At 39.5% G+C, this 11,599-nt stretch overlaps 1 long non-coding RNA gene across 1 annotated transcript in view; it reads right to left on the bottom strand.

Moving 5' to 3' along the window:
- Positions 1-4,241: 4,241 nt before the first annotated feature.
- The window catches only part of LOC122790452, a 17,977-nt gene continuing 10,619 nt past the window's right edge, over positions 4,242-11,599 (bottom strand). Inside the window, exon 3 of the long non-coding RNA XR_006363020.1 lies at positions 4,242-4,313. This is a non-coding gene — a long non-coding RNA (uncharacterized LOC122790452). The remainder of the gene's footprint in view (positions 4,314-11,599) is intronic.

Here is an 11,599-nt window from a genome sequence, read left to right as displayed (position 1 = left end):
AGATGAAGGGAAATAGTCGGTTCAATGATAGAATTCCAAAGCTGGTTTAATAGTTAATCAACTATTAAAGCAACTTTGGAATTCTATCATTGAGCCAACTATTTTCCTTCATATGTGGTACTTATTTTGCTTGGTTTTGGAGTCGTTGGTGTCTAAGTACCTGTTCCAGTGTTAGTTTTAGATGTTTCTAAAAATTAAAGTATATTTTCTGTCAGGATATTCAAATCTAAGCAGAGCTATGGATTTCTGCTGCTATCACACTGGCATCTTGGCCATGACCCCGAACCAGAGATTTATGATGGTGCATCGGTGAATGCACCCTCCACCCAAGATGGGCACACCCATCCTTTCTCCCTGCATTAAGTGCCCAAGCCAGTAGTTGAGCCTCAGTCACCTGGGCTGTAGTCAGACCTTTATCCACCTGTGCCACCAGTGAGAGCCTGGTAATATTTATAAATTCATGGAGCCATGTGTCCCATCAGGCATCATCTTGACTGACCTTCTGAAGGTCTTTGAGTCAGTACTATATCCAAGGCTGCTGTAGGAAGTTAATATTTATGGCTTGGATATGCAGTCTGCAGTAATTTTTAAGCTTTCAGAATGTTTTCAGGAGTGGTGCACTTGGATCCAAGGGAGAATCAGGAGCCTAGATGGAGATGAAGAAAAATTGAGAACAGGTTTCCCACACCACACTGTCTTAAAGTTTGGTCTGAGGTGGCACTCTACATGCAGTTAGAATAATCTGGTAAGAAGAACTGCAGATTACATGTATCAGGTTTGAAAGGACACTGTTTGAATAACACAGTGTAGCTATAGTAACATGATGCAATTTTTTTAAGCTAACATTTAGACAATTAGACCACAACTGCTGCAGCAGTTTTTTTTTTAAATCATACTAACATTCATTTAAGAAACTCAGTCTTATCAGATGAATGCTGTGACCCAGTCACGGCTCTCACTAATGGTCACACTGGATCAGTCAGCATATAAAATTTGTAATATTATCCATCAGCTACCCTGTTGCAAGTCCTGCTTCATATGAATTCCTGGGTCAGTATGTCGCAAGCAGATGACATCATCAATGAAGGTTAAGGAAGCCTCAATGGGCTACTGCAGTTATTTGAGTGTGCTGAACCTGACCATAGTATCCCTGGCCACAGCAGATGATTGGTCAGATGTTGGTTATGTTACTTCTTATCCTCTACCTATCTCATCTTGAATGCTCAGTCCATGTTGTTGATCATTAATTAACAAAACTGCTTCATGTCTTCCCAAGATTATTTATGGATGTAGACAATTTGACCCTTTACACTCTGCCATTAATTCTGTCTTATATATGGGACATTGATAGAGACCCAATTATATTAATGCAAAAGACAAACCATGTTCTTTGGCATCTACAAATCACCTCTTCCCTCCATACACTTACATCCCGTCTTGATCTCACATGCTCAAAACACTCAGTAAATTGCATGCATTATGCCTGTTACGGTATTTCCTGCCTTTTAAACAAGAGCAATAAGTTGTTCTGTACTGGAGAATGCTAATAACCTCCTTTGAGTGTGCACTATCTGTGTTAGCAGCCATGTCAGTGTGTCACACTGTAAAAGGCTGGATGCAGGAGAATGCTGATATCCTCCTTTGAGTGTGCACTGTCTGTGCTAGCAGCCATGTCAGTGTGTCACACTATAAAAGGCTGGATGCAGGAGAATGCTGATAGCCTCCTTTGAGTGTGCACTGTCTGTGTTAGCAGCCATGTCAGTGTGTCACACTGTAACTTTCTTGGGTGGCGTAAGCCAGGGAACCTTGTTGGCTAGGCTTACGTAGGCCCTTGGGCCAATAGCCTAGTACTTACCTATGAACCTATAAAAGGCTGGATGCAGGAGAATGCTAATAGCCTCCTTTGAGTGTGCACTGTCTGTGTTAGCAGCCATGTCAGTGTGTCACACTATAAAAGGCTGGATGCAGGAGAATGCTGATACCCTCCTTTGAGTGTGCACTGTCTGTGTTAGCAGCCATGTCAGTGTGTCAGACTATAAAAGGCTGGATGCAGGAGAATGCTGATACCCTCCTTTGAGTGTGCACTGTCTGTGTTAGCGGCCATGTCAGTGTGTCACACTATAAAAGGCTGAATGCTCCCCTACACCATTTCCCTGATCTCTGTTCCCTTCATATGCATGTTAATCCTCATACATTTACACTTTGGCCACTGCCCATTCTTAGGGAGGAAGCTAAAAATGCCCTACAGTGTTAAGGCTACCAGAAGCATCCATAGAGTCCCTCAGCACTGCACAGTAATGATGTGAAACTAGTAGTGAAGGTCTCTCAGAATGTTGTACCAGCTGGGATTAGTGTTTAACTTCTTTACATACATTTATCTGAATCTTGAGAGTTCACTTCTGTATTGATTTGACACAGATGCAGTAGGGGAGTAACTGTGGCTACCTTTTAGCAATGTACAACACTATGTACTTACTACTTTGGGTTAATAGATCTTTCTGTTTCTTCCTACTGATGTATTAATGAGTGGTGCCAGACTCATTGTACCCCAGGTGGGCCTCTGCTTAAGTCTTTGCAGTGAATAAATAACAATTAATTAAATGCTATTGATTATTTTAGGAGGATTTACTTTGTAATGGCATGCAGATACACTGTACACAACTTATCTGTCCTCATGTTCTTTATTGTGTTCCTCCTGTTATACACATTCTGCATTTATTCTAATTTCTTGTTACTTAACAAGCTTGTGGGTGAAAAAAAATAATTCCTGTAGTTGAGTTCACCTAACTGTCAGATGCATGAATAAGATAAAAAAAAGTATTAAGATTTGATTAGTACTAGAGGTATGATAATTCTAATTCCTTCTTTTATGTCATGACAGGATGACCATCTGGAAGTACCTTCAATACAAGCCCCTCTTTTATGTCAGGACAGTATGAATACTATGTTACCCGAAGATATCTGCAGTATAAGCTCCTCTGTTAAGTCAGGACAGGCTGGATACTGGAGGTACCTGCAGTACAAGCCCTCTGTTATGTTAGGACAAGATATGGACCGCAAGTACCTGCAGTAAGTCAGTAGATCAAAAGGTGTCATGCTCACCTTTGGAGCCAGAAGATCTATACCTACCCCAGGTGATTAGATTAATTTTCAAATTACTGACAATTACTGACAATGTAAGGCAGCATCAGAGGGGTGTGCCATCCTTCAGATGAGAAATTAAACTGAAGATGTAAAAGACCCCATGGCACCAATCAGAAAGAGTATTGGGAGTTCCCTAATGTCCTGGTGAAATTTCCACTAGTAGTAATATAAATTCCATGTTGGGACTCCCTGAAAAGAGGCCACTAGCGTAGTGGGACTAACCTAGTCAACAAAGAATAAATAAATGTTAGGTCAGGGCAGGATGAGTACTGGAGGTATTTGCAGAATAAGTCCCTCTGCTATGGCAGCCAAACTTACCCCACTTGCCTATGTCAGATTTTTGTTTGCTGTGAACCTATGAATTTGTTTTTATTTGGTGTATTTTAGTCACAGCTTTCCATGGAAAACTCTTATGCTTTTACCACATTTTCCTCATATTCTTAAAAATTCCCCCTTTCTTTCTCTATCATCTCTTCCAAAGTCTGTCCTGTTTTTGGAGGCTTCTGTTGAGCTCTCTGTTTATTTGTGAAAGGTATTTAAAAGTCTTAGCCTTGTTGCTATTTGCTGCTGTAACATTTACTGTAGTTCTTCAGTTTCTTCTCATAGACATTCACTTCCAGCTCATTATAAACGTGTTTGCCTTTCTTAAGCCAAGTGTTATTTTGTTAGTGTCTTCTGCGATGTTCACATTCCTGGAGGAGGTCATGATGTTCTACACACAGGCATGCTAGGAGGTGGCATATCGTTTCCTGTTTCCTCCCCTGAGGCAACAATAAATCTTCTCAGTCTTTCTAGAAATGCTCCTGTACTGTAAACTGTTACCATACTACAGCAGATTCTCATTAATCTGCATTCAGCACCACATTCCTTTTATTTTGTTGTGTGGACCGATTTAGTTTTATGCCAGAAGTTCACAAACAATATAATGCGGAATTTATCAGAAAGAGTTACTAGATAAGTACAGTCCAGAAAATATCTTGCTAATGACTGGGAGTGGTGGAGTGTTTGTTGCTACCCATTAATTTGCAAAATCCATTATTTTGCTAAAGCCCTTACATTTCTCTAACTTGAAAGAACTAAAAGAGCACTGCACTCACCAAGGTTACCGGCTAGTTCACTGATCTCTTTCTCTAAGTCCTCCAGATCACCTGCTGAGACATCATGTTGCTCTGCAAAAGAAAGATTACATCAGAAGTTCAATTCCTTACAGGTGCCACCTATAATCCAGTCTTCTGTTTACAATCAGCCCTCTCAGCTAATTAAATAAATGTTTCTTATTGATCATGTTATTCACACTTTACCATTGTTTCTTTATCAGCAGTTACAACTTAGTCTGTTGAATAAGTGAGCAGATACAGATCATCTAATAAAATGGTATAATTTCACAGAAAACAATGAGCTTTTACAAAAACAGTTTCACTGATATATTGTAGTTTGAGTTCACAACCAAACTTTATGGTGCACCTAAAATACTAACTTGCTATTATGGTGACACATGGTAACTATTAGGTACCTTCATCATAGTGAAGATGAATAGTAAGTCAAGATTGTTAGAATATATCTGGTTTTTAGAAGAGAAACTTCTAAAGATTTTAAGGAATATACAGTAACAATCATTAAATATACCATTAAATGAACCTTTTATATGTGTAAATATTATGGGTTGAAGTCATACATGCTTTATTCCAGGCAGAAGGAAGTTTGCAAAGTATAAGCTTCATTATAGCTGTTTGCAGTTCAAATACAGGGTATCAACTATAAATTGCAGAATTACAGATGTCTTCTGTCACTGTCTTCTGTTCTCATGCTTCTCAACAAATACCCCTTCCAGCTATGTAGATGAACCCCATGCCAGTTACTAGCTGAAGGGAGTGGGAGATGCAGAGTAGATGAAGGTGTATGCTAAAATATCTGGAATATAGCAAGTTAAGCTGGACTTGTATTAGTAATATATAAATCTCTGCAGAGGTCTGTAAGGGCTGGTATGAAGTTGACTCAGTGGTCTAGGTACTGTGTAGTACTTGAAACTAGGTGCTACCACCCCTGTCCTGTCGGCAGCATTATTTAAAAAGTGTACTGTCAGAGCTGTGCATGGGTGTACATTAGATAAACCATATATCATCCATATGTTAGTCTAGCAGAATAGTAATCAGCTGTATAAATAGCTTGATTCATCAGTCACTCTATCATGGACTGTGTAACTAAACAGTTTGAAACAGGACCGCTTAAAAAAAAGACAGATTTAAGAATTTCAAAAATGCTTAGTCCACTACATTGAATGGCCATCTGTGTTTGTGAAACATATAAATGAAACATATATCATATCAGAGAGAACTCTTTATGAATCCAACTCATATAAATTTAAAAGCCATTGGTGAAGTCCCTCAATAGAAATGGGGGGGGGGGGGCATCATTTCTCAAACTGTATAGAGTTCATAAACTCAGACACTCATTTCCTTTGAAGTCAGAGTGTCTAAATCAAATAAAGGAATAGCATTCTGTATGCTGGACCTAGAATATTTGTTTATGTACTGATAATGAGACCCACAATGCTTCAGTATCATATAAAGTACAATTTTTGAGCAATCACATGTATTTGTTTATTTGGTGTTCTGATGCAAATGGATCCTGTCTCTGGAATACTTCAGAATGGACAATTTTCAGATACAATCTTGGATATTGGCAAAAGTACAAAGAAAAAACTCATACAGCTGATTCTAAAAATTGATATTTTTGAAAAAAAAAAACAAAGTTGCATCAAGGCTGATAATACTGTGGAATAGAGTAGCTTACAGATTTACATTAAAAGTTAAACACAATAACAAAGCATATGTAGCAGTTTTACCTAGCCAGATGTGTCTTCTTAATGCTTGGTCTGCATTAGCAGCAAAAACTAAAGAGAGAGTGCCAGTTATATTTGCCAGCTTCTTGGGTCACCCTACTGATTTATCAGAATACCTGCAGCTGTCCCTTTCCTAGATTGTGGTTAAAATATACTCTTTAAATTCCCTGAGATTCTTCACAAACTATTTTTTGGATTGACGTTACAGATGGGCCAATGAACGAGAAACATGATCAACAAACTTTAAATTAGTAATGAGTTTTTGGAAAATAATTATCTTTTTTAAACTGGATCTAATTTGATGTGCACGTTATCTTTCTCTGGTGTAGCAAGTAAAGGAGTGATAGTAATTAATCTGAAGTTTAAAAACAATAGCCCTACCCACTCAGTAGGTAGCCAACTGGTTATATCAAGAGTTGGCAAGGCAGTAGTCTAACATATCAGCAAGCAAGATGGTCCACACCACCATCCATTACACAGGCAAGCCATAAAGTTTGGGAGTGGGCCTTCAAAAACAACCTTTTCCTCTTGGAAGACCACACCCTAAGGGAGTAAACTGCTTGCTCAGCATACTTCAATGGCAAAAAAATGCACAAGTTGTGTCACCTGTTAACTATTTCTGCCTTCCTTTCAAATCTCAAATGTTGCAGGTATTTCACCCTTATTCCCCTTCCAAGAAGTGTCAGGATATCTTGGTGCATCTAGTGTAAGGCCAGAAAGTGATGGGTGAAGGTAAGCCTGGTGACTCCTTCTTGCCCAGATAGATATTGTTTTCATGCATCATCAGTTTCTCCAGACCACTCCACTCCATTTTCCTTGCCACATTTGCTTCTTGACACACCCATCTAAAAAAGGGCCATCTGGATCTCAGTTTTATAAAGCTGGCAGCATGCCTACTCCATTTTGCAAGTACTCAGGTAAGGAGATTGTTTTGCAGAATGCCATCCATTATTTTTTCTTCACACTGTCCTGTCACTCAAAAACATTTTGAAAAATATATGAAAAAAGATTTTTTCTTTGGTCACCTGTTATGGCCATAAACCCTTTTCAGATGCTGCTTCTATAGTTTAATACTTCCTAGCTCTCTGTCTGCCAAGCCCATCTAGTGGCTATTCCCAACTTTTATGGTTGCTGAGACTTCAAATGTTTGGCCTCTCTCTCTCATAGTTTGAAATAGAGTGCTTTTCATCTTAGCCAACACTTAGGGATCACATTCTCCTATTGGATATTTTTCTTATATTGAGAAGTTGAATCTTTCACCATTCAAACTAGATGTTTCAGCTGAGTTGAAGTTTTTGTGTTGGAAATGTTTGTTTTTGGTAACTAACTTTAGCTAGGAAAATTTCTAACTTACAAGCCTTTATCTATGAACCTGGTTCACCTTATGTTTCACAAACAAAGAATTTCATTACATACCAATCCTTCTTACATGCCTAAGAGGGTCACAGAGACCAACTAGAGCTGGTCTGTCACTTGCCTGTCTTCATCTCAAAATACAGTGGAGAATAGCTCCTTTGTTACTTGTTGAAGAATGTATTTCTCTTTTTGTTTAGATGTAACTAGGAGTTCAAGTGAGCTGCAGACTAAACAAAAATCAATTAAAAACATGAATGCTTCCTTCTCCAAAAATTCCAAGGGAGGAAACATCAAGCAATTCCTATCTGACTTTTAATTGCATTATATTTATGTATAAAAAGCATGGAAATTGCAAACATCTCTCAAAGAGAGTATGACCAAAGCTGTCTCTGTATCCATGGTGCTCTTCTGTAGTGTTTCTTTGGATATTTGTACAGCTGCTTCATGGCCTTTTCTCAGAACTTTGCAAACATTGCATACTGGATGTGACTACTAGGTTGAAATCTTTTTGAGGCCACAGTTACCAATGGTATCTACCTCATGGCAAACACTCAGGAGAACTGACCTAGGGACATAATATTTATTTATTTATTTACATTTGTTGACCGGGAGTGTCCGACTGGACGTATGTCCATTTTCAGCAGAGGCCCGGGGAGAAAAGCTCCACAGTTAAAATATACAGACAGTAGTTACATTGGATTTACATAGCAATTAGCAATTTGATTAACATAGCAATTAACAATTACAAACATAGTTACAGATGAAGAACATAGTACATCAGTAGACAACTAGAATCTTTATCTGCGAAGTACATAACAGACATTAACAATTGTTACAATAAGAAGTTCCTGCTGTATAATAAGTAGTAGGCTTATGAGCATTCGAGTTTGCAATAATCGAGGTAGTTAATGGGGTGGAAAGAAAGGTAGTGCATGGATAGGGTTGGTGATATTTGAGTGGGAGTTGCAAGGGCATAGCCAGCATGTTTTTAGGTGCACTTTTAGTAAAGTTTTGAAGTGGGTGCATGATGGTACAGAGGTAATTGTCGGTGGGAGGGAGTTCCATAATTTGGCTATGGTGCAAGAGAATAGTGCTTCACCAGCAGAGTTATTGGCTTTAGTGATCTGTAAGTGATTTTTGTTATTGGATTTTAGTGGTCTGGTGGTGCAACAGGTTTGGAGTAGATTCTGGAGGGATGGAACATTTAGTGGATAGTTTACTAGTTTGTGGACAAGTGTGAACTGATACCATTGAAGGAGGTGAGGAAGTTCAAGCCAGCCCAGTTCAGCAAGTGAGAGACAGTGGTGACTACGGTAGGATTCCCCTGTGGCGAATTTGGCGATTTTGTTGTAGCAGGTCTCTAGCTTGTTTAGATCGCATTGCCTTAGGTTGGTATATATTGGAGAGGCATAAAGTAGGGTGGAGATAAGGTGGGAATTTGTTACTGAAATCATTGCTGCTTTGGTGAGAAGTTGCTTATTTCTGTATAATGCTCCTAGTTTTTTGTGGACTTTTTTAGGGTCATGGATATGTGAATGTCAAATTTTAGTTTATTGTCTATTTCCACTCCTAGCAATTTGGTGTGTTCTGTTGGGTGTATAGTGGTGTTGTCTTTTGCTGTGATGTTAAAGTGAGAGTTGTTTTGAGTATGTTTGGGGGGGTTGGAAGATGAGTAGTTTAGTTTTGTTTGGGTTGAGTATTAATTGGGCATTGGATAACCAAGTTTCAACAGAGGAAAAGGCTTCCTGTGTGACTTTTTGCAGTTTGGGTAGGGACTGGGCTGAGCAGATGATGGTTGAGTCATCTGCATATTGTATGAGTGTGCCATGTTTGGTGGCAGAGGCTAGATTAGTGGTGAAAATAGAGAAGAGTAGGGTTCCAAGGTTGGATCCTTGGAGAACCCCTATAGAGACAGGTAGTTGGGGAGATATGTCATTCTGCCATACAGCGGATTGTTGGTGGTCTGACAGTTTACTCTGAAACCAGTTGGGGACTGATTGAGAGAAGGATATGTTATTGAGGACAGAGATGAGTTGTTTGTGTGGGACCATGTCAAATGCTTTCGGTAGGTCTAGGAAAGTAGCAGAGGAGAGATAGGTATTGTTTTTATGCTGAAGGATAGTGTTAGTAAAGGAGAGTAAGGCAGTGGTGGTGCTATGGTTTGGTCAGAAACCATGCTGAGTATTGGAAAGGAGGTTGTTAGTAAGGAGGTAGTTTGAGACCTGAGAGTGAATGCATCTCTCTAGTATTTTGGAGAGTGGAGAGAGAATAGCTATGGGGTGGTAAGTAGTTAGTTCTGTGGAGGGGCTGCCTTTGTGGAGGGGAATTATATGTTATACTTTCCATAGTGTGGGAACGTAACTTTCTGACAGAGATCGGTTAATCAAGATGGATACTGGGTAGGCCAGAGCATCAGCTGCGATTTGTAGGTATTCACTTGGGAGGTTGTCTGCTGCTAATTTGGTGGGCTTAAGTTTAGTTAAGAGTTTTTTTTATGTTGGAGGTAGGTACAGGAAAACAAGAGAAGGCAGTGAGGAGATTACTAGTTGAAGGTGTGGGTTGGAGGGGAGGGGGTTGTGTTGTTTAGCCAGTGATAGTATGGTTTGTGTGAAGTGTGTGTTGAATGAGGTAGCAATATTTTTGGAGGAGTGAGGGATGTTAGGAGGAGGGATACTGACTTTACCTGGGTGGAGGATGGAGTTTATGGAGGATAAATAAATAAATAAATACAGTTGCTAGGGTCATCTCTCCAGGAAGAGACTATCATACTGTGATTGTGCATAGTGAACCTTTTTTCCTCTGGGCTGGTTCTAGGTTTGCTTTATCAGCATCTGGACCTAGTCAGGTGAATGTCTCCACCTCTGTGATGATATGCCTATCTTAACTTCCCACCTGCTTAAGGGGTGTGCAGTGGGAAACACAAGGCTACGTCCCACCTCTCTGGTGGTACATTTCCTCACCTGTGGTTCCACCCTTCATCTACCTGTTGTGCTTCCTGGTCCAGACTGACAGTACTGCAGCCACATGCTTGCCCCTCCACATGCCTCTACACCTTCCCCCTGACACAGGTGAGTGGTTATAGCCACATTATTCCTCATTCTCCCCTCATTTTCTGCTCTTGTTTTGAGCCCTGGTCAATTATGTCATGGTCTAGTATTTAGACCCCTATACCACTCGAGCTAACATTAAATGTTTTCCCCTTCTTTAGCAAAACCAGTACACAAGATAAGAAACATATTGGGTCATCTCAGAAAAGCAGTCTGAGAGTATGATAAATATAAGAATTGTTGTGAGAAGAGGAGGAAAAAGGAAGAGATTGAGTGTAGAACAGGGGTCTTCAGATTAAAAGGCACGGGGAAGAAGTAATTGGTCTGATTAAGGTGCACTGATTCAGTGGGTGACTAGCAAATGAGGATAAAGCATTGCTGTTATCTTACCCCAGAAACTAGTGGATTGGAGGTTAGATTCTCCATCCTTTTATTTCTGTCAGGATGAGGCAGGTGAATGCTATATGCATTGGACGTGGTTTGAGTTGACACATTTATATGCTTAATATGTTATGGTGAAGTTGGACGTTTATCATAATCCATTCATACAGTTCTTAGAGCTCTTGTTCAGGAGACTGAAAACAGGAATACAGGAACATTAATAAGAAAGAAGTAGGAAATCGTGACCAGGATTGGTGGAAGGAGTTGAGAATCTGGTTACACCATAAAAGAAGGAACATAACAAAGGATAGTGCTGTATAGTAGCAAAACAGCTGATGATTATACTTCAGGGGAGAAATATCGAGTAGGTAGTTAGACTACAGGGAGCATGCACAGTATGTAGTGTGCTTAGTAGGACATTGGGCAACCAAAAGTTTAAGAAAGTGGCACCAAGAGGCTAGCATATCCCTCCTGGTGTGCATTAGCTCTTCTCAGTGATGGCAGTAAAGTAGTGGGCGGGGCAGGCAATCATTTTGGATGTGTTGGGCGGTTGTATTTTTTGCAGTCCATTTTAAAAAAGGTATAAAATAATATCCAGTAGGGCTACATTTCATTTTGCAAATAAAACTGAAATATAATCATTAAGCATGCAAAAAATAAATTGACAAGTATTAAGACACCCTTACTGACTACTTAAAATATTCACATGAAAAGATTACACAAACAAAAATAAATTGCCAGGTATCAAGACACCCTTCATGACTACTTAAAATATTCACATGAAAACATTACACAAACAAAAATAAATTGCCAGGTATCAAGACACCCT

Source organism: Protopterus annectens, chromosome 16.part0 (genome assembly GCF_019279795.1).
Source record: "Protopterus annectens isolate FY-2018-M chromosome 16.part0, PAN1.0, whole genome shotgun sequence".
Taxonomy (NCBI): Eukaryota; Metazoa; Chordata; order Ceratodontiformes; family Protopteridae; genus Protopterus; species Protopterus annectens.
This window is presented reverse-complemented; position numbering and strand designations above follow the sequence as displayed.